The sequence below is a fragment of the Eurosta solidaginis genome, chromosome 3 (genome assembly GCF_040869045.1).
Source record: "Eurosta solidaginis isolate ZX-2024a chromosome 3, ASM4086904v1, whole genome shotgun sequence".
In the NCBI taxonomy this organism is placed as follows: domain Eukaryota; kingdom Metazoa; phylum Arthropoda; class Insecta; order Diptera; family Tephritidae; genus Eurosta; species Eurosta solidaginis.
In genome coordinates this window covers 64,877,231-64,901,903 of record NC_090321.1, presented here as the reverse complement: position 1 = coordinate 64,901,903, position 24,673 = coordinate 64,877,231, and the positions used below count along the sequence as shown (strand labels likewise).

Sequence of the window (24,673 nt, the reverse complement as noted above, 5' to 3'; positions counted from 1 at the left end):
ACTCATATCGTACAAACAAATTCTAGAGTCACCCCTGGTCCACCTTTATGGCGATATCTCGAAAAGGTGTCCACCTATAGAACTTAGGCCCACTCCCTTTTAAAATTATCATTAACATATTTCATTTGATACTCATATCGTAAAAACAAATTCTATAGTCACCCCTGGTCCACCTTTATGGCGATATCTCGAAAAGGCGTCCACCTATAGAACTTAGGCCCACTCCCTATTAAAATTATCATTAACACATTTCATTTGATACTCATATCGTACAAAAAAATTCTATAGTCACCCCTAGCCCACCTTTATGGCGATATCTCGAAAAGGTATCCACATATAGAACTAAGGCCCACGCCCTTTTAAAATACTCATTAACACCTTTCATTTGAAACCCATATCGTACGAACAAATTCTAGAGTCACCCCTGGTCCATCTTTATGGCGATATCTTGAAAAGGCGTCCACCTATAGAACTAAGGCCCACGCCCTTTTAAAATACTCATTAACACCTTTCATTTGATACCCATATTGTACAAACGCATTCTAGAGTCATCCCTGATCCACTTTTATAACGATATTCCGAAAAGGCGTACACCTATAGAACTAAGGCCCACGCCCTTTTAAAATACTCATTAACACCTTTCATTTGATACCCATATCGTGCAAACAAATTCTAGAGTCACCCCTGGTCCACCTTTATGGCGATATCTCGAAAAGGCGTCCACCTATAGAACTAAGGCCCACGCCCTTTTAAAATACTCATTAACACCTTTCATTTGATACCCGTATTGTACAAACGCATTCTAGAGTCACCGATATCCCGAAAAGGCGTCCACCCATAGAACTAAGGCCCACTCCCTTTTAAAACACTTGTTAACACCTTTCGTTTGATACCCATATTGTACAAACGCATTTTAGAGTCAACCCTGGTCCACTTTTATAACGATATTCCGAAAAGGCGTACACCTATAGAACTAAGGCCCACGCCCTTTTAAAATACTCATTAACACCTTTCATTTGATACCCATATCGTGCAAACAAATTCTAGAGTCACCCCTGGTCCACCTTTATGGCGATATCTCGAAAAGGCGTCCACATATAGAACTAAGGCCCACGCCCTCTTAAAATACTCATTAACACCTTTCATTTGATACTCATATCGTACAAATAAATTCTAGAGTCACCCCTGGTCCATCTTTATGGCGATATCTCCAAGAGGCGTCCATCTATAGAACCTAGGCCCACGCCCTTTTAAAATACTCATTAATACCTTTCCTTTGATACCCATATCGTACAAAATAAATTCTAGAGTCACCCCTGGTCCATCTTTATGGCGATATCTCGAAAAGGCGTCCATCTATAGAACTTAGGCCCACGCCCTTTTAAAATTCTCTTTAATACCTTTCATTTGATTCTCATATCGTACAAAATAACTTTTAGAGTCACCCCTGGTCCACCTTTATGGCGATATCTCGAAAAGGCGTCCACATATAGAACTAAGGCTCACTCCCTTTTAAAACACTTATTAACACCTTTCGTTTGATACCCATATTGTACAAACGCATTCTAGAGTCAACCCTGATCTACTTTTATAACGATATCCCGAAAAGGCGTCCACCTATAGAACTAAGGCCCACGCCCTTTTAAAATACTCATTAACACCTTTCATTTGATACCCATATCGTACAAACAAATTCTAGAGTCACCCCTGGTCCACCTTTATGGCGATATCACGAAAAAGGCGTCCACATATAGAACTATGGCCCACTTCCTCTTAAAATACTTTTTAATACCTTCCATTTGATACACATGTCATACAAGCACATTCCAGGGTTACCCTAGGTTCTTTTTACAACATGGTGATTTTCCCTTACTTTGTCTCCACAGCTCTCAACTGAGTATGTAATGTTCGGTTACACCCGAACTTAGACTTCCTTACTTGTTTTGTATTGATTTATTTAGTTTTTGCATTGCATTTATTTATTACCTGTTCGCGCTTTAGTCGAGATAAGATATTGTCCAATAATGCCGTCTTATCTAGTTATCAAAATATTTTTAAAATTGTGCGGTTTTTTTAATTTCACACCACTGTAAAGAACCCCTAAGTATATTCTCCCATAACTGTTTTATAGTTCATGATAATGTATGTAGTTTATATATGAGTAATCCGACTAAAATAAATTTTACAGTTCTTCTGCATTTTTAATTAGGAAATTGTGCCTTTAAAATTTCAAAAATAATATTTTCCTTTCTCTTCAGCATTGAAAGGCATCTTTTTGGCTTCGAATATTGGTCACGGTCGCCATGTAAAGTGGCATTTCTGTGCCACTTATTTTTAGGCTTGCAGCCCCACGCCTGTACGCACACACTCACTACGTTTTTTTTTCTTTTTCTTCTGTTGTCTTCTTTTAATTAATAAAACTTATTTAATTTTAAAAGTAGTTAGTCTTTACTTATAGTTTTAGTTTTTACACTTAAGTTTTGGATTTACACACTTAGTTTCTTCGGTTTTAATTTTTCGTTCTGTATAGGCCGCCGGTTCACTTCAAACTGAAAACAAAACCAACTGCACTTTCAGCAGCAACCTTGTCGGTATGCATTTTTGCACATACCGGTACAATGGCGTGATAGAGTCGAGTAACGGGAGTGTTGCGGCGGCGAATGCAACTAATTATTAGCACGAAAATATTAAGAACACGATAACGTTGATTATATTAAAGCGTCGGTTTTAATATCTGTCAAATATTTATATTAATTACAAAAATCCAATTTTAAAACAATGAATTTCATTTGTACTTACTTCTTCGTGCTTCCTCTTTAGTAATTCGTGAAAAGTGAAGCTCGAAGAAGCCGTTATAGCCAAATTTTTAGAATTCAGTCTCTATACTTAAACAGGGTTGTATTACAAAGTAGGAAAGTTACAAAAAATTATTTCATATGGTTAAGCCACGTATCCATTTCTAACACCCCGCCCCCGTGAACCGAAGGAGCGTCTGTGATATGAGGTTCACCTCGTACATCCATTACAGCTAACTTTGATGCTGGTCTTCTTAAGGTGCCACTTGATGTCTTTACTAATGCCGACCTTACCTGCCCATCTGGAGCCACGAATACTTCCAACACAATTCCACGCCTCCACTCGCCCAAATTCTCATTACCATCACACACAATCACAACATCCCCAAATTTAATTGAAGTAACTCTTTCATACCACTTAGTGCGTCTGGTCAATGTTGGCAGATACTCCAGAACCCATCTGCGCCAAAAGGTTTGTTTTAGACATTGCAAAATTCGCTTGTTTTCCCAAACATGTTTCTTGAGAATATGCTGAAGTTTGTACATAGGTTGTGCCACCCAGAATGAAATTATTAGGCGTTAATGGATCATCGTCAATACTTTCCAGAGGCAAATGCGTAAGCGGACGATAAGTGGATTGCTCGAACGGTTAGGCACGTAAACAACGCAACCCATCTCTTTTCGCGTCGCCGCCCTATAGACACAAAAACAGGTCCGAAATAACCCACTCCCGTAAACGAAAAAGGTCTAACATATGGTGTGAGCCGATCAGGTGGTACTTGGCCCATGAGGGGATTCCTTGGAGTAGCAGCTTCATTTTTACAAAGCTGACAGGCGCTTTTAATAGACCGCAAAAGACATCGTACGTTTGGAATCCAATATTTGGACCGTATCGCACCTATAATAGCCTCACTGTTCTGATGGTTAAATAGCTCGTGATAATGACGTACTACTAAAGGCGACATAACGTGGGCTTTTGGTAAGATAATTGGTCTTCTGGTTGATAAGTCTACGCATTGAGCATTGTCGATCCGACCGCCTAGGCGCAATACTCCTTGGTCATCCATTATGGGGGTTAAAGTGTACAACGGACTACTTTCGAAAGCTGCTCTTCATTCCTCAATGTGTCAATATCTTCGGCAAATATGTCCTCCTGCACTAGTCGAACCACCATGAACTCGGTTTCTTTAATATCTTTAGCAGTTATCTTGAATGGTTCTGGAAACGTTTCGATATTATTTTGGACTAAAGAACGGAACCTTTTAACAGCATATCGGACCCAGGTAATGACTCTTGGAAATTTGTAGAAATTCGAAAATTTAGAAAAAGGTATAACGTCTTCATCTAATTTAATTGAGTATATAAAATTTGTTCTCATCTCGATGTCGTTTTTGCACACTTTAATCGCAGCCGAAAGCATTGGCCATTTGTCTTCGTGCTCTTTCAAAAAATCAGGTCCACTAATCCACTTACTATTTTCAACAAATATCTTGTTAAACTGTGGTCGCGTTGCGTCATCAGCTGGGTTCAAAGTACCAGGGACCCAGTGCCATTGCGAAACATTTGATGCATTAAGAACTTCTGAAATGCGATTGCACAAAAATTGTTTGTATTGGCGCGCTTCAGACCGAATCCACTGAATGACTGTTTTTGAGTCCGACCAAAATATTGTTGTTTCTGGTGAAACCGTATGACTATCATGTATTGCTTTGCTCAAACGCGTTCCTAGCACCGCAGCTTGTAACTCTAGTCGGGGAATTGACATTGGCTTCAAAGGACTGCACCGGCACTTGGCTGCGACAAAAGTTACACTAATATTATCAGCATGGCATATGCGGAAGTATGCAGCAGCCGCAAAGGCTAGCTCACTCGCATCTACAAATATATGTAACTGCACTTTAATAGCCGGATCTTTGAATAGCTGGTCAAGTATAGTATACCACTCGTACCATTTTTCATAAATTTCGTCCCGTATGGCATCGTGCCAGCCTATATTTAGTCGCCACAATCGTTGCAATAAAATTTTTGGTGCGAGCGTAACATTTGCCAAAAAACCGAAAAGATCAAATATCGACATAGCTATTCCTAGTACTTCTGCCTTCGTTGGCCGCCGACTACCATCCAAAACTGGCTTCGGTATTCTTACAAAAGTTAAATTAAAAGAGAATACATAACGCTTTGCATACCAATGCGTGCCAAGGACCTTTTCGTATTCGGAATATGTATTACATAAATTTTTAGAGTTACATTGGCGTAAAAGTGATTTATCAATAGATTGGAGTAGGCCCTCAGAGTTGGAAACGAAACCCCTTCACTCAAAACCTGCCTTGCTGTGAATTTCAATCAGCTTTTTCGTCGTGATTATACCTTCTTCAATATTAGAGAAACTATCTACATAGTCATCCACATAGTGGCGATTGATAATGGCCTCGACTGCTCGTGGATTATCGCCCCCACGCCAAAGAAACCGCTGGGAATGTTGGTCTGCCTCGCGAATATTTATGCGGTGAAACATTTCCCTAATGTCGCCACATATAGCTATTTTACCTTCCCGGAATTTAAATAATATTGACTGCAATGATATCGGCTGATATTCGGCGGGGCCCTTCATAAGTGCAGAATTCAATGACATATTGTCAACCTTAGCTGCAGCGTCGAAAACTAATAGTGGCTTATTTGCTTTATTTACATTGTAAACAGCGAAATGGGGTAAATACCATATACGCGGATTTGGCAGTTTCGTTTCAACTTCAGATAATTTTCGGGCATATCACATTTCCAAATATTTATTTATCTTCCCTTTATACCATTCTGAGTACTTCGTATCCGGTGCCATTTTTCGTTCGACCAGCTGAAGTCGCTTTAATGCCACCTCATAACTTTCTGGCATGACTACATTATTACTGTGCCACAAGAGGCCCGTTTCGTACCTATCACCTATTAATTTAGTTGTGCTGCGTAAAATGTGATCGGCTTTAATATCTGCATCGGACTTTATTGGCGCTAGCTTTGTGTTGAACCCTTCAAGTGAAAAATAATCGGTCACTTGCTTTTGCAACTCTTTAATATCGTTATCATCTATGTGTACGTGACATACCGTAGCGTTATCAGTATTATATTCATCAGAACCAAACAACACCCACCCCAGTTTAGTTTTATGAACTGTGAACCCATCGTTAAAGTTTTCTACTTTCAAAGGCCTAATGAGATTGTTGTGCGGCATTCCAATTAAAATTTTGGGGGCTGCGTCAACATAACTCTCAATCGGAATATCTCTTATTGACTCATTAAATTGCTTAAAGCTGTCTACGCATAACATTTGTGGTGGCAAAAACAATTTCTTTGTAGTTCGCACACCTTTCATATAAAACTTGCCTTCACCGTTATTGGTAGCTGAGATTTCCAAGTTTACACGTTTAGAAATCTCGCTTGTTGTCTGATTATCAAACCATTTTAAGCGTAGCAAATCCTTCGCGCCAGTGACACCAATTTTACTTGCTACATCTTCTTCTAATAATGTGACTTTTGCTCCATCATCGATGGAAGCTATGACTTGCAGGCTTCCTCTTGGCCTATGCAATTCCACAGGCAGAATATTGAGAAAGGTTCTGTTTATGTTTTTGTTTGTACGCTCTCCTTCAGATTGTTTAAACTGATTATTGTTGTTGTTTCTGTAAATATTTACATTAGCAACAGATGTTTCAGCTGAGGTGGGGCTGCCAGTATTATCGTTCTGATTGTCAAGCAGTCTATTATGGTACTTTTGGCACGATGATATACCACACGCGCGACGTCGTAAACAGTTGTGAACGCTATGTCCCTCAGAAAGGCAACAAAAACATAAACGATTCTTATTCACAAATTCCCAACGCTCATTATAATTTGATTCTTTAAATTTTTCGCATCGATATAATTTATGGTTCTCATTACACAAAATGCATTTACTCTTTTCTTCCGATATGGCAAGCACAGTTTTTACGGATCTATTACCTTTATTCACCAGCTGATCGGATTTGACATTTTATGTATTCAACTCAGTTGCTTTAAGCTGGAGACATTGGTGCTTTATCGGTAACCTTATAACAGCTGATTCGACCAACCTTATGAGAATCAATGCAATTGATTATTGGTGCCGCTAAGGTCATAACCGTATCGTAGCCAACCAATTGGGTTTTGGTTTACCGTCGTAACGATAAACAGCTGATTACGTTAGTGATACGGACACAGCGATACGACATACGGCACCAATGACTCCGGCTTTAACAACAAACATTGAAATTTGTTGCAACCATAAACTAAAATCGCTAACAGTGGGGTACGGCTTATTTATAATAAATGTGTGACGTGCCCACTCTTCTCGCTTATAAATTGGTAATTTACTTACCAATTCGTCCAGCAGTGTTGGGTTAGACAGGTGAGGTAGAGCACCAGCGTTTTCCGGGAATGCGACTAAATTTGTTACCATTGCAGATAAGTTGACAATTTCATGCATCTTACCACTTGCGATAGAAGGGAATGCTCTAGCTTTGGTTAGTTGACTACGAGCAAGCACCTCCGGTCTTCCGAAATGAAATTCCAACGATGAAATTAAGGCATTCACACTTGAGGGATGAATTAAAAGCGATTCGACTTTAGACCTGGCGTCTCCCTTAATGGATTTCTGCAATCTAAGTAGATTTTCAACATTAGTGTACGAAAACATGTTAGTGGTTTCTCGAAAAGCAACAATAAAAATTGGCCACTCTAATGGCGAACTAGAGAACTGTGGGAAATCTTGAAGTTTGCGGTTGTAGGCTGGCATCAGCATTTGTGTCTGGCTATTTTGTAAAGGTGACGAAAGTGGTGCATTTAACGATGCACCAGCTGTGGGATAAATGTATGAAAAGTTGTACGGCGGAAAATTTGTAGGATGGCTTCCTGTGATGTAGTTTCTTTGCGGAGCGTAGTGTGGCGCTACAATAGGCGATTGCTGTTCCGATGATACGATGTTATTGTTCCATGAATGGGCATGAAAAACATTGTTAGAAGTGATGGTAGATATTTGTGTAGTGTTGGCGGCTGTAGCTGTAATGTGCTGTGATGTAAGGGCTGGGTAACCAGCGGCAGCAGATGATATTTCTGGTGATGTGCGGATTGGATAATTTGCAGCAGTGTGTGACAATGTGTATACTGGACATGAGGCGGCGGTGGCTGAACAGTAGGCGGCAATAGAGGCATTTGCATAAATCTTTGTCGTGTTATAAGCAGATGATTCAGATGAAGATTCGCAAGGCATATTATTTGCGGTCGTTGACGAAGCGAGCGTTTTCATCAAGTTTAGTCTGTCTCTTTCGGAGGCTTCCAAGGACAGTTGCAATTTGTAGACTTGTTCCTGAAGATTGCTGATTGTGTCATCTTGAAGACAGTACGATCAGCCTCGCTATCGCTAGATGAATCATTGTTCGATTTTGGCATTTTCGACGACGTGGCGTAATTTCTTAAATTATAGCGTTTCATGTACAAACGTAAAATGGCGATTTTCTTCACATCGATTCGTGGAAGAAATATTAAAATAATGTTGCAGCGGTGAATGCAACTAATTATTAGCACGAAAATATTAAGAACACGGTACACGTTGATTATATTAAAGCGTCGGTTTTAATATCTGTCAAATATTTATATTAATTACAAAAATCCAATTTTAAAACAATTAATTTCATTTGTACTTACTTCTTCGTGCTTCCTCTTTAGTAATTCGTGAAAAGTGAAGCTCGAAGAAGCCGTTATAGCCAACAGGGTTGTATTACAAAGTAGGAAAGTTACAAAAAATTATTTCATATTCTTAAGCCACGTATCCATTTCTAACAGGGAGATTCAACCAATCGGGTTGAATCTCCGCGTCATTCCACTCTAACATTTTAAGTGATGCCAAGTTTTAATATGAGGGTAGCATCTTTTTGTATATTTGATGCGGAGTTGCCAGATTTAATGCAGTGACCCAATTTGACACTACATAATTACAATTCACCAATTAATTGATACGTAATTTGAAATTAAAATATTTTTATTTTAATTTTAAACAAACTACCCAGCAAACATTCGGAATCGAAATTAGTGGTAAAGGAGTTTACATTTTAGACCGACTGCGCGCCTTATGAGCTCATTTAGGAGTCTGAAGTTAATGTATTTACCTTCTTTCGATAGTCGGCTGATATAAGCCTAATTTCATACTTCATATGAGCTCAAATATGAGACCGATATGACTCTTAGAAGGCTGGAAAGCTGAAGAGATTTTAGGCCGAGCTTCACTTCCAATATGCGTCGTGGTCCTTTTTAATTTTTCCTATGAGTTTGCGGGACGTATTTGCCTTTTACATTACCCTTACGCAGACCTTTTTCCGATGTCATTTCTTTACCTTATTGGCCTCATGTAGTGCTAATTTTGAATTACGAGTATATAATGACATTATTTCGATGCGTTTAGGAAGAATTTTGGGCATATACCCGAAGCGGATCTGATAAGGAGAAATATCAAAAAGATCTTGCGGCTATGTGGACGAAATTCAGAACAAGCTAGAAGGTGGGCAGTACCATTTAGGATTAGGAAGCAAACCCAATGTTAAATAAGTAAGTTAATAAGTACCCACACAAATGTAAACATAAGCATGAATATGGCTTGGAAGGCTCAATGTGGTCATATTAAATCGTTCCAGAGGTAGTCGGGCTAGTACACTAATGTTGATTGTTACCGGAACATACCCGATCCATATCCCGCAAAGGATCATAAACATTGCTAACACAACTCAAAGCCTTCGTTGAATGTTTTTATTGCTACACTAGTTAGGGATGGTAAAGAAATATATTCAAACCTTGCGCTGATCCTTATAGTGTTGCAAAACAGAAATACATTTATTACGACCTTCAAAATTAGCTCACAAAGACTGTACATGCTCTGACTTAGATATATTTTCTTGACTCTTTTTTATTTCGAATGTTTGCTGGGTTAATTCAAATTTTTGCAGCGGTATGCATTATTGGGTAAAGATTTTTGAAAAACGCTAGATTACAAATTAATATTAAATCAACCGACGCACTATGGCGCCTTTTGAGGTTTTTCTTTGCAAAAATCATAACTTTTGAACTAATTACGATATTTTAAAGATATATACTGCAGCTAATTATATAAGCTTTGGACAGTTTAAAATACAGGATGCCAGAGTAACAGGGTGCTTCACAATAATTCGTCAAAGTAGAAAAATTGTAGAAAAATACAAAAAAAAAAATGAAGGACAAACTTGGAAATTTTTTTATGAGGATGTATTTGAACATGAAATCAGATAAACTTATGATTTGTATGAAGGAGTGTGGCTCTACCCACTTATGGTTAAAAGTTTTGTCTTAGTTGTAAGGTTATCAATCTCCACCAAACTTGATGGACGCATTACTTCTTTTAAGATTTTATACTCTTATAAAAGTGAAATGTGTACACTAGGGGATAAGTATATAAACATTGCTTGAAAATTCCTTGCATAAGAAAAATTATTAAAAGTCGTTCAATATTATTGTATTTGAGCCAAAGATGAACAACAAATAAATTTTTGAGCACTACCCACTTATGATAAACAGTTTTATCTTAATAACCGCTTTACCAATTTTATTGATTTCTGTAAAAATTTATTACTCTTCTGATAGCCAAAGCCTAAGCTTTAAAATAAATATATATAAAAGGTGCTTCAAAACTCATCTTAAAATTTTATAAATTTAAAAAGATGTAAAAACGAAAATTATATGATTATAATTACTAAATGAAATAACTGTATTATCTTAATATATAAAAAACACGTGTCACAGGTTTGAGGCCAATGAACTCCTAAACTACTGAACCGATTTTGAATTTGTTTCGCACCCCGTATGTAGTTTGATCTAATTTGAAATATAGGATAGGTTATATCTCAGTTTATAGTTGCAATATTATTTTATTGCAATTTTTTTATTTGTTTATACGTAATATTAAAATGTTACGTATACGCAGTGGCACTCATATTTTCAGGTGGTGCGGATATACTTCCGTGTAATTGCTTGGTGTTTAATTAAACAACCTGCTTATTAAAAAAAATATTATAGCGAATGATATGAAGTATAGCACATCACCAGGCCCACCCAGAGGGGGGGGGGGAGGGGGGGTTTATGAGGGGGCCCGCGATTTAGGGGTACTATGACATTTTTTTAATACAGGAGAGTTTAGTTGTTCCATGTGCAATTTTTAAGCCGAATTTCAAAAGCAACGAAAATCTGCATCGTTCGTTTTAATATTATAGTGAAGTGTGAAAAATAAAAATCTATATATATAATAAGAAAGGCTAAAATGTGTGTTAGTTGGTCGCCGGTGTTTGAAGATATGCGTCGGTCGATTTTGTTCAAACTTTCACACAAGTTGCGTAGAATGAGACGAAGATGGAGATAGATGAAGCGAAAAAGACGGAGGGAGGAGTGAACAAAAGGATTAGGAAAAAGTGAAGAGGGGGGGAGGGCAGAGTCAACCGGAAAAAGGTTATTAAAATGTATGCAGATAGGCCAAATTTAGGGCAGGACAACGTCTGCCGGGTCTTCTAGTTTATAATAAATAATAAACTTGTATTTATTGATTTCTTTTTTTTTCAAAAAAATAACAGAACTAAGTATTAAATAACATTTATTCTTTGTTTATATGCGCTTTGTCCTGATAATCCATCACAGCCCCATTTATTTATCAATGTTAGGATTTTTGCCAGTGATTTAAACTTTTCAGGAGTTGCATAGAAGTATGATCCATTAAGGTTTGGAGCTCAACTTCAGCTGATACTTCGGTTATTTTGGCTCTTGGAGTAACTGCTTCTTTCTTGGCTTGAGTGATCTCTTTGTATCCAGGGAAAAGATCGTCATTATGTTGCAATAATGAATCACGCAATATATTATATTTATCCTTCGTTAACCCGAGACCTATAAACAGCGCCAAAGGCTCTTCAGGAGTGTATCCCCTAGGTAGCGCATTTGGAGGTGTGGGAATGCTGTTTTTGATCCTTATCAGTCGCACTGGACTTGCTAACGCAACTGCTCCTATGATATGAGACTTGGTATTTTCTTCGTCCTTTTTATTTTTAATATCCAATGCTTCTGAAAGATGAGTCGTGGCGATAGTTCTAGTATAATCTGACAGCTTCCTTTTCCTTGTGTAGGTCGAACATTCTTCTATGGGTTTTGTTGGTCTTCCTCTAGTTCGATTGGTTGATGCCTAGGCATTTCTTCGTCCAAAAAACTTTTACCAGCTAGCCAGCTTTCATGCTTACTTATAAACCTTGAAGTAGAACGACCGACTGCTTGCCATTTTCTTTGTCTTGGAATGTAGAGGAAGCCAATTTTATCTTTCAAGTCTTCGTCTTTTTTGTTGCATTCTTCATTTGGTAATTCTGTCATAATAGCCTGAACGAACTCTGCGTTTGTCTTTGAAGCTTTGAACGCCTCAAATAGCTTGGAGTTTTCTAGAGACATATTAAAATTTGCCATCAAGTATATCTTACTAAAAAATATGTGAGCTATATTTATGTTTATTTAAATAAACAGAATACTTTATTCTATAGACTCCAAAAAACGACTGATTTTGGGCGTTGTATTAAACATTGCTTTATATACTCAATTTATGGAAATGAGTTCCAGTTATACTATGCAGCTTGTAACCGAAAAATTTGGTTTTATTAACAAATTCCAACAACAAAAGTGACCGCACTAAATTCGCCTCCTTATTACCTATACCTGCTCAGGCGCGTATTTATACCCAAGGTTGCTTCACTTTATGTGATGTAAAAAGTGAAATCGCAGCTGGACGCAGGTAGACCTTATGAATTCAGGTAACTATCCTTTTTTGTCCTTTTTTTTACTTCCCATCAAAGTTCGAAAAAGGTCCTAAAAATAGGCTTTTCGAAAAACAGGTAGATCTGGCAAATTCTATAAAAAAACAAATTTTATGTTTTGCTTCAACCTAGAATTAAATATGCTTTCATTATAATACAAGCAAGAAGTAGCAGGCCGTTTTATTTAGAGACAAAACAAGATTTAATCCAACAAAAAAGAACAAAAACCACACATTTTTTAAGTGTTAAAAATTAATCAATTTTGATCGGCTCTTCCTCCTAAAATATCATTTTCTTTTTAATAAGGGTTATATATTCGTAATCAATGGAAAATTCTCTATTAAATACATGTATTAGGTTTATCGAACGCTTTTATGAAATTTTTGATTTTTGCCAGGCTTTTCGGGCAGAGGCGCCATAGTGCGACGGCGCAATGGATAACTGTCCACACGTCAAATTTCAACATTATAAATAAATAAAAAAATAAAAATGGAAGTCTATATATATCTCGATTCCTTTATACCTGTACAACCAACCGTTATCCAATCAAAGTTAATAAACTCTGTGTGCAAAGCACTCTGAGTATAAAAAATGCATTCCGAAGTCATAAAATTGTATAAATAAAAATATGTAACTTAATAAATAAACACCCTGACAACTCATATTTTAACCGCTTTATTTCGGACTTTGCTTTATCAAGCGTATCGTCATTGGCGTTGTTTAAACTTTTAGAAACTAAACGTGTCTCTCCGATGATAGTAAGCGTGTAACCCTACAGATAAGCCATCTCAGTTAGTACAGGAATATATATAAAGACGGTTATGAAGTTTGTAAAAATTTGTATACCGTCATTAGTACCGCGTACCTTTACTAAGAAGGACGTGATATTTTAAAATTAAGCTCAATTTTTGGAATATAACCAAACATCAAGTAAATTTAATATAAAATAATATAATATATATAAAAAAGTTTTATTAAAACGGCGTACTCTGCATTACAAAGCTGCGGTAAGTCTAAGTGCGTCTCATAACTACAGCACACATGTTTCTAGAGTTGGATCGTTTCGTTCTGAACTTGTTCAATTGACCGGGTCTCTCAACTGAACAAGTGAACTAGATCTTCGATTTCGGTTCTTTTTGTTCTTTTAGTTCATTTGTTCTTTTAGTTCGTTTTATCTAATGTTATTCTTTCTCTCTTCTCGTTCGCGAACACTGTAAATTCATACATACATACGCAGAAATTCACAGTGAGCACGAATGTCGATGATGCCAGATATGTGTGGCAACTTTGTGTGTGGCACTGCTACAACAATATATGAATGGACTATTTATGAAAAACATGTTTTGTAAGAAACTAATTATTACATTTATTAAACTTGAAAAGTTCATATTTACAATTTGTGTCTGTACTCTTTCAATTTCCTGGATCTTCCGAAATTTGTAACTTTTTTTGAAGTTAATTATACATATATATATTAACTTATTTATTCATTACTCGTTTAAATATACCTACTGCTTTGCTGCATACACACCCTCATCTATACTTGTTGGCTTTTTTCGCGGATGCGAGCAGCAGTGATCAAATTTGCTTGAAAATAAAAGAACAGATGAAGAAAAACAACAACTTGTTCGTTCATCAGAAAAAGAACGAAAGATTCGAATCGTTGAAATGAACGAAAAAGCACAACTCTACATGTTTCCTTAGGGAACTAGCTGCTGAGAAATTTTTGGGATACGCAATAGAAAAATATAGAAAAATGTAGAGAAGTCATATATAATACTTCTATATCAATACCTTCCTATCTTCCTAATGTGCAAATTTTCTGTCAATCATTATTTGCTGAAACTGTGCAAATGTATGTTCTGCGAATGCGCGGGCTTTGTTAGTGTTAGTGAATTGTAGTAGCTTGTGTAAAAAAGGTATTAAAGGGGTGACAACGGGTTACTATCCCCTTACCCAACTTCTGCATACTAATTGTTATAAAATCTCAGTTTAGTCGATTAAGCAATGAGAAGGCCAACAAACACAATACAAGGCTTGATGTATTTATTAGTTAAACATGGGCTGCAGCCATACAAAGTACTTTACTTACATAAATAGTAAAAAAAAACAAGTAAGGAAGGCTAAGTTCGGGTGTAACCGAATATTACATACTCAGCTGAGAGCTTTGGAGACAAAATAAGGGAAAATCACCATTTAGCAAAATGAACGCTTCCCAAGGCCGTCGGTTCTATGTACCGAAGCGACTTGGGATTTTTCCCGACCAAGGACTGCCATTTAAGTGTAACCCCCTTTAATTTGTTGCGTCCCTCCCACAAATTGTCATCCTCCCAGCAGCTCTTTGCAGCGGGACTGCTCTGTCTAACCAAATCCGGGTCCGTCTCCTGACCCCGGTCCTGAGAAGTGGTTTTGCTGCATCTGCCGGAAAAGAATCTTTATAGGACGGTCATACTCTTGTCAGTGTGTCTAGTGTAAGGGATCGTTGCATCGGACAGGTTGTTCTGGGCTAGATCCCAAAACCAGACGTCCACGTAACTTCTATAAATCTTTTGTGTCTCCTTGCTGTTCACGCCCTAAGACGTCCCGTAGTCTGCGCCCCCCCCCCCCCCCCCCCTCATCTTTCCAGCAGTCCCGCTGCTCAGCAAGCCTCAACAAGTACCTGCTGTTGCTCGCGCGCCACGGCTCCACCAACTCATACGGCTGCTCCCACTCATGCCTAAAATCTTAGTAGTAGAGTCGGGAACAATGCCGAGCATCAGCCCCTGTCCCCGTCTTACTGCCCCTATTTTCCGGCTGCAATTGTGTAGATCAGGGAAACAGACTCTTAGTCCCTACCTCCCTTTGCACCGTTTGCCAGTACAGAATATATATGTTTGCGACATCCGCCCCATGCAGCTCCTGCCATGGACGGTGCCACTTTCCTAGATGTTCTGGTTTCCGCGACGGCAACCCCTCGACGGGTTTCATTGCGCCATGTCACCAGGTTGCATACCCAAATACACCGAGTTACCCCAATGCTTACCCAAGGACGTCCAGTCCCAGGGCCACAACTGCAGTTGCGTCCTAGCCTTCCACAGCCCAGGCGTAGTCACCCGTCACTTACTGGCAGAGTGGCCACGCCTCCCCCTATGCACTTCAGAATTCTGCAGTTAAACTGTAATGGATTAACTGGGAAGATCGTGGAGATAGTCGATTTCATGAAGCGGCACAACATCCGCATTGCTGCGATTTAAGAGACTAAGCTCACAGCAAGATCTACACTGCAGACCTGTTCTGGGTATAACGTCCACAGAAAAGATCGCGAGAGCGGAAGTGGAGGCGGCCTCGCGTTTATCATACACCACTCTGTGCAATATTCACGGCATCAACCGCAGGGACAGTGTCTTAGAACGTCAAGGCTTGTCTGTCCGGTCAGGCGATGCAAACCTAGAAATCATCAACATCTACATCCCTCCTGCCACCTGTTGCCCCAGTGGATACCGCCCTAATATCAGCGCCTTACTCACTGGCAACAATCGCATTATCTTAGGCGATTTCAATACCCATCACGATCTATGGCATTCAAACTTGCGGGCGGACAGTAGGGGTGCGGATCAAATAGAAGAAACAACGTTCTGCACAATATACGGAGACGCCCCCACACATATGGTAGGAAGCTGCACAGTTCGCCGGATATTTCAATCGTGAGCGCAGAACTCGTAAACTGCGTCAACTGGCAGCCGATGGTAACATTGGCATCAAACCACCTGCCCATACTTATTTCGCTCGAGCGTACCGCCGACTTCATCGTCACAGAAAAACGCACTTTCATAAACTTCAAAAAAGGAAAGTGGGACGAATACAAATCCTTTACAGACAACCGCTTTGCTGCCCTTCCTATCCCGACTGATACCCGCCAAGGGGAGCATGCTTTCCGCATGGTCATTGACAAAGTTTCCACCGCCTTTAGCGATAAACTGCTGTCGGATGCGAAAAAATGCCCGAGCACTTTCTGCCGACAATATATAATGCATTCTACGGTCGACAAAGATAGAAGGAGGGCCAACAGACACGCACATAAACATAAATTCAGCGCGTCACCAATTACCATCACCGCCAAAGAGGTCGAGGATGCCATCGGTCATGCTAAACCATCCAAAGCAATGGACCCAGACGACATAGCCATGCCGATGCTTAAAAGCCTAGGGAAAGAGGGTTTCAAATATTTAGCACATGTCTTCAGCCTGTCTCTTTCCACCTTTGTCATACCCAAAAAATGGAAAATGGCCAAGGTGGTCCCGCTACTAAAACCTGGGAAACCAGCTAACATAGGAGAGTCGTATCGCCCGATATATCTCCTATCGCCAGAAGTAAAGGCGCTTGAAGCCATTTTGCTCCCCTACTTCAAAGCAACTTTGCAGCTAGCCTGTCACCAGCATGGCTTCAGAAAACTCCATAGCACCACCACCGCGCTAAATGCCATCAGCACCCAGATAAATTGCGGTTTAAATAAAAACCCCCACCATAGAACAGTACTCGTTGCGCTAGACCTATCAAAAGCTTTTGATACAGTCAACCATGGCAAGACTGGAAGTGTCTACCCTTCCCCATGTCTTAAAAGTGAACCGCAAATTATCTGGGTGGTCGGCAGGCATCGGTGCAATTTAGAAATGAAACATCAAAACCAAGAAGAATTAAACAAGGGGTGCCACAGGGTGGTGTCCTATCCCCACTTTTGATTAATTTCTGCATATCTAAGCTACCTTCGCCACCAGAAGGACTTACTATCGTTTTCTACGACGATGATTGCACAATAATGGGCACCAGCCCAGACCCACAGATCGATGAGCTTTGCAACAGAATAAGCGGCTACCTCCGCGATCTCTCCAGTTTTTTCACCTGGCATTATCACCGACTAGATCTTCCGCGACCTTATTTACAACATGGATGTCCCAAATGTCGACCATTTTGAACATCCACGTCGATAGCACTACGCTACCGATTGGCCTACACCGCAAAATCTTGGGTGTGACGTTTGATCAGGATCTACATTTTGGTGAGCACGCAGCCACAATTGTTCCGAAAATCCAGAGCCGTAATAAAATCCTCAAATCCCTTGCTGGCAGTACTTGGGAAAAAGACAAAGAAACGCTCATTACCACATACAAAGCAACTGGCCAGCCGATTGCGTGTTACGCGTCTGCTATATGGTCGCCAAGCCTAAAAATTACCCTCTGGAAGAAGCTAAGAGCCTGCAAAAATACTGCTCTCAGAATCGCCACGGGCTGTCTTCTTATGTCCCCAGAACACCATCTACATAGTGAGGCGAAAAACTCCCCATCAGGGAGAGAAATGAGATGCTAACCAAACAGTTCCTGTTGAATACCCAGAAACCTGAGCATCCCAACAGATATCTGATTGATGAGCCAACACCATCTAGGGGCTTAAGGAGTCATCTCCGTAAGCATTTTGAGGAAATACGGCACCTGAGAACTCAGCCGTATGAAGCAAAAAAACACAACCAAGTTCTTGGTGAACTCCACAAACAGGCGTCGGACCTTTATGCCAGGAATTTCCTGGTGAATCCAGTACTCAAAGAACAGTACCCAAAACTTGCGGAAGAGGAACGCATACTCCCTAGCTCAACTTCGCTCTGGATACTGTAACAGGTGAAACTCTTACCTATCCAGAATCAACCCCGACATACAAAATGTATGCCCCGCTTGCAATGTGTACCAACATGACACCAACCATCTCTTTAATTATAATGTGGAACCAAAGCCTCTAACACCCCTTTCATTATGGTCCACCCCTGATGAAACAGCAAGTTTCCTCGGACTCCCGTTAGAGGATGTTGATGACAATTTGTGATCGGTCGCAGCTGTTAGGTGGGGCGAAGAACTGCTACAACAACAGCAAAATGAACCTAGGGTAACCCTGGAATGTTTGTATGACATGGGTTTCAAATGGAAGGTATTAAACAGTATTTTAAAAGGGAGTGGACCATAGTTCTATAGGTGGACGCCATTTCGGGATATCGCCATAAAGGTGGACCAGGGTTGACTCTAGAATGTGTTTGTACGATATGGATATCCAATGAATGGTGGGCCTTAGTTCTATAGGTAGACGCCTTTTTGAGATATCGCAATAAAGGTGGCCCAGGGGTGACTCTAAAATGTGTTTGTACGATATTGATGTAATATTTTAGTGTGCCCAGTAAATGAAATACTTTTTAGTATTTAACAATTTTACTTGTAATGTGGTATTCTTTGTCGTGTTACACAGTTATAAGTTGTTAGCAAGAAGAAGCAAAAAGAATTGTACTTCCTGTACAAGGGATACATATATACATAAAAATGAACATATGCAATTGTGAATGCACACTTGGTGATATTCAGGCTCTGCTTCTTGCTGTCATAACACGTCACAATTATCACACGCTTTCTTTTAATCTTTTAATCATCAAAGCCATATTTCCTTGGTGGCGACGACCCTGCCACTTCTTGTTGTTTTGAAATCTCCCATAGGTATAAGAGGAATACCTTCACTATCTGAGCTGGTGTCAGACTCATCACTACCAGCAGTTGTATAGTTATTGTCCGATATGGACTCATCTGACAATAAAGCTGGTAATAGCGGTTCTTCCGCACTATCTCGCTCATCGACACTATTGCTTAACCCTATAGGGCTTTCTTCTTGTGTCCCTATGTTCCTTTCGGGACTGTTTTTTTCTGAGCTACGTTGCATGCTTTCCTTAAGCAATGCCTTACTGGCATTGAAATCTGAATTTTTTGTTTTCGCTATAAATCGCCGATTGCGTCTAAAATAACTATCAAAAGTATCACGAATTATGCACGATCGGTCATTCATTCTTTTAACTACGGTTCCATAGTGCCACTCTTTTGCATTTTTTTTTAAATAACTAAATCCCCCATCTTTAATTCCGGTAATGTTTTAGCATGTTGATTATAATAATATTTTTGCTTTTCTTTTTTCTTTTCAATTTTTTGACTAACTAATTCTTCGTGTACTTTGTTTCTCAACAACAATGACTCCGATACTGGTAATTTTGTCTTGACTAACCATCCAAAAAATAGTTCCACCGGGGAAATTTGCATGCTCGCCACCGGCGTTGTATTATATTCTAATATTCGATACTGATATGATTCTATATCATTCGCCTCATAGCACCTTTTCAAAATGTTTTTTGCAATAGCTACCCCTTTTTCCGCTAGCCCATTACTTTGGGGGTAATGAGGGCTGGAAAATTTAAACCGAATGTTAAATTCACTTGCATAGTTATCAAATTCTCGAGATCCAAAAGGACTATTATCACATTTGATAACTGTTGGAAAACCCACTTTACAAAATACTTTATTAATCTCAGCAATGATGTGTTTTGACGTTTTGTTACTAAGCGCAATAGAAACAAGATAATTGGAATACGAGTCAATAAGTGCAACGAAATCGCGACCCGCATATTCAAATAAATCCATTGCCACTATGTGGAATGGGTATCTAGGCAATTTTTCCTGTATCAACATTTCCTTCTGATTGTTCCTATGAAATTTCTCACAAACCTAACATGATTGAACCACCTCTTTTATGTGGCCATTCATCCCAGGCTAATAATACAACTTTCTTGCTCGGGCCAACGTTTTTTCAATACCTAAGTGTGGACCATGTAACCATTTTGTAAGTTTGCCTTGCAAAAGTGTTGGTATTACAAGCCCGTGATTTAAAAATAACAATCCCTGTTCCACATGCAGTTCCGCTTTCAATTTGTGAAACTTTTGACCCAACTCACTTAATTGGTGGAAGCTTGGCCAGCCACACTCTACATAGTTACACATTTTTTTATAGCTTTCATCTGTCTTCAACACTCCTCGATAATAATTAAGATTGTCTTCCGATAAGCAAACCGATTTAATAACTGAATGTATAACTCCCGAGAGACCTTCTAATTCATCATCATCTTTTAACTGAGCCAGCGATAGACAGTCAGCAATTAACATCTCCTTTCCCGGCTTATAAATCACATTCATCTGTGGGTACTTCAATAGAAACATAAACATGCGTTGAAGACGCATTGTTACATCATTAATATCCTTCTTAACTAGCGTTTCCAATGGTTTGTGGTCACTTTCAAATGTGAACTCACGACCATATAGTAAATAATGGAACCGTTGACAAGCGAACACAATAGCTAAGAGTTGCTTTTCTATTTGTGCCCATTTCTGTTCACTCTTTGTTAATGTTCGAGTCGCGAACCCAATTGGATGTCCATTCTGTACTATCACACATCCTAATCCATCTTTAGATGCATCAGTTTGGACAATCACAGGCAACCCCGGATCATAAATTGCCAACACCGGCTCTGATGATACAACATCCAATAATTTTCTAAATTCTAATTCATGTCTGTCGTTCCAATGAAAATTGATATCGGCCCTTGTTAGTTGTCTTAATTCTGCAGTAATTTTCGATAAATTTGGAATAAACCGAGCTAAATATTTTAACAATCCTAGAAAATGCAAAACCCCTGATTTGTCCTTTGGTCTTTCCATGCTAAGTATCGCTTCACAGTACTTTCGGTCCACTTTCAGCTGATTATGTGACACTAGAATACCCATGAATTTAACTGAATCTTTCCTATACTGCATTTCTGCATTAAATTTGACATGATACTCCCGCGCACGTTCTATAATTTTATCATGCTCTTCCAAACTCTCTGCATGTACTAAAATGTCATCAAAATATATACACGTTCCCGGGATATCTCCAAATATTTGTATCATTGTTCTTTGAAACATCTCTTTTGCACAATTAAGACCAAATGACAAGCGATTAAATTTAAAACACCCAAATGGCGTCATGAATGTCGTTAGATCTGATGTGGCCTTATCCAGTGACATGTGTCAATAACCACTTTTTAAATCCAGCACCGAAAACACTTTAGAGTTTGCCAGACCAGCTATAAGGTTCTCTACCGTGGGGATCAAAAAATGCTCTCTCTTTATACATGCATTGACCGGCCTTGGATCGAGATAAACGCGTAGAACACCGTTTGGTTTTTCAACAATTTGCACATTATTGGCCCATTCAGTTGGGTAGTCAACTGGTGAAATGATTTCATCTTGCAACATTTTCTCAAGTTCTATTTTTAATTTACCCATTAGTGAATGTGGTATTCTCTTCTTATAGTGCAGTACTGGTTTAGAATTTTCCTTTAAATATATTTTATACTCACCCGGGAATTTGCCAAATCCCGTGAATACATCTTTGAACTTTTTAACAAACGTTTCAGTTATTTTCGGCAATATAACTGTATTAATATCAACCCGTTTAACAATTCCCCCTTCTAGACAAGCGTTCAATCCCAGTATCGGTTCAAATGTATTATCAACAACTAAAAATAATATGTCTCGATTTATTTTTGTTTTCAAATCCATATAATTCAATGTTACTGTACGAAAAATTTTAACTCTGTTATTACTATAATCAGACACTGGCTAACAATTCTTTTTATATTTTAATTCAATATTCCTTTTTTTTTAACTAACTTTAATGGAATGCAATTAACATCCGCTCCGGTATCAATCTTGAATTTCACTCTTTGACACCCTATTTGATATTCTTTCGTCCATTCTCTCCTATTCACTTCACCAGAGTTTATTCTATAATTGGGTTTCTTACTAAGCGTGTGATTCAACATATTATGACAACGTCTACTTTACCTGATATATCACCCCATGGCACGCTATTAATGGTTGATCTGCCTTTATTGTTGTTGACAACTCTCTGTTGTGTACTCTTCCCTCGTTGTCTGCACATGCTCGCAAGATGACCCTTTTTTGCACAATTTCGACACATCAACTCCTTTGCTTCGCACACCAACTTATGTTGAACATCCCATAGCTGTCCACAATTAAAACAGACGCGTTTTGGTTGATTAATAACCTTGACTTCATCCTCAGTTGATATAGTCGCCACAACTTGTTTTGCTTCTAGCATTTGCTTGTGTTGGTTTGCCGCTTCGAATACCTTGCATGTGTCAATTACTTTGGCTAAGGTTTCATCACGACCATCTAATAACTTTAGTTGCAATTTTTTGTCATGGACTCCCAAAATGATGCGATCGCGCAACATCCTGTCATCATACTTTATTCCACAACTGCAGTTGTACTCACAATATTGTATTTGCTTCCGCAACTGGGTTTCAAACTCAGAGAATGATTGCTTTTCCTTTTGCGTTATTATATTAAATTTATATGCCTCCATTGCGACATTTTTCCGTGGCACACAATATTCTTCAAATGCTTTAATTACCTCATCTAGTTGTCGTTGCCTTACTGCATCTTGGTTAGCTTCCGCTGGTATGTTGACGCCCAGCATCGACAGTTCTGACCCATCATTTGGGTAGAGGGTATTGTAGATCGCCACTCCTTGCTCACCTAATAGCCATATGAACAGTGCAATTTTCTCCTTCTCTGGTCTTTCCATCTTCCCATTAGCAATCATCCACACAGTAATTGTTGCCTCCATTTGCACGCTGTTAATTGTGTGTATGGCAAATTCATTGTGGAAAATCCACTTTTACTCTTGTAATCCTAATTGCTTTTACTTATTTTGATCCACAACTCTCTTTTTCTTCACTTCTGACACCATGTAATATTTTAGTGTGCCCAGTAAATGAAATACTTTTTAGTATTTAACAATTTTACTTTTAATGTGGTATTCTTGGTCGTGCTGCACAGTTATAAGTTGTTTGCAAGAAGAAGCAAAAAGGAATTGTACTTCCTGTACAACAAGGGATACATATATACATAAAAATGTACATATGCAATTGTGAATGCACACTTGGTGATATTCAGGCTCTGCTTCTTGCTGCCATAACACGTCACAATTATCACAATGGGTATCAAATGAAAGGTGGTAATGTGTATTTTAAAAGGGAGTGATCCTTAGTTCTATAGGTGGACGCCTTTTTGAGATATCGCCATAAAGGTGGACCAGGGATGACTCTATAATGTGTTTGTACGATATGGGTATCAAATTAAAGGTATTCATGAGGGTTTTAAAAGAGAGTGGCCCTTAGTTGTATATGTGAAGGCGTTCTCGAGGTATCGACCAAAATGTGGACCAGGGTGGCCCAGAGCATCATCTGTCGGGTATTGCTAATTTATTTATACTAGCCGGACCCGTGTTTTGTATTTTGTTGCGCAACATGCGCACGGGTCCGGCTAGTATTATTAAATCTTTCTCTCTTTTTAACACGCTTTTATTAGCTTGGCCTGTATGTAACGGAATCTTTGAGCTTAATTTTCACCGGTTTCTAGAAGACTGATTAATTTGAAACTTTGCATACGTATCAGGGACCGATGACAATGCATTAATGTGGTGCTGTGGTGACATAAGGTCAACGGCCATAAGGTCAATTGGCCTTATTACCACTTTGAATGGCCTAAGTTTGATTGAAACTTTGCACACGTATCAAGGCTCAATGACAATGCATTAATGTGATGGTGCGGTGGCATAAGGTCAACGGCCATAAGGTCAATTGGCCTTATTACCACTTTGAATGGCCTAAGTTTGATTGAAACTTTGCACACGTATCAAGGCTCAATGACAATGCATTAATGTGATGGTGGGGTAACATAAGGTTAACGGACATAAGGTCAATTGAACTTGTGACCACCCCAAATGACCATAGATTTGAAACCTTGAACATAATGCGAAAAAACACTTCCTTTATTAATGATAGAAGTGGATGCATGGCACATCTACGAAAGAGCATACTGGAGCCCTTTTTAACACGCTTTTGTTACCTTGGCCTGTATCTATGTATCCATGTATGTATGTAACGGAATCTGGAGTGGAGCCGAGAGCCCCGGTAATGCAGAGCTCCGAACTCCGTTGCACATTTTGAAGCATTTTAAGATAGGTACTTTTAGCTAGTGCAGGCCACCAGACCAAGGCACCATAAAGAAAAATCGGGCGCACAACGGCTGTGCAAATCCAGTAGGTCACCTT

The 24,673-nt window shown here is 39.0% G+C and overlaps 1 protein-coding gene and 1 pseudogene across 5 annotated transcripts in view; one reads left to right on the top strand and one right to left on the bottom strand.

The window, feature by feature from the left end:
- The window catches only part of LOC137243855 (T-complex protein 1 subunit eta pseudogene), a 258,228-nt pseudogene that overhangs the window by 104,350 nt on the left and 129,205 nt on the right, over positions 1-24,673 (bottom strand).
- The window catches only part of LOC137243853 (T-complex protein 1 subunit eta-like), a 28,484-nt gene continuing 17,210 nt past the window's right edge, over positions 13,400-24,673 (top strand). For 2 of the 5 annotated variants that reach the window (XR_010950647.1, XR_010950646.1), the window contains exon 1: positions 13,400-13,668. The gene's annotated coding sequence lies outside the window, so the exon portion shown is untranslated. The remainder of the gene's footprint in view (positions 13,669-24,673) is intronic. The other 3 variants (XM_067772070.1, XM_067772069.1, XR_010950649.1) reach the window with 2 other exon arrangements.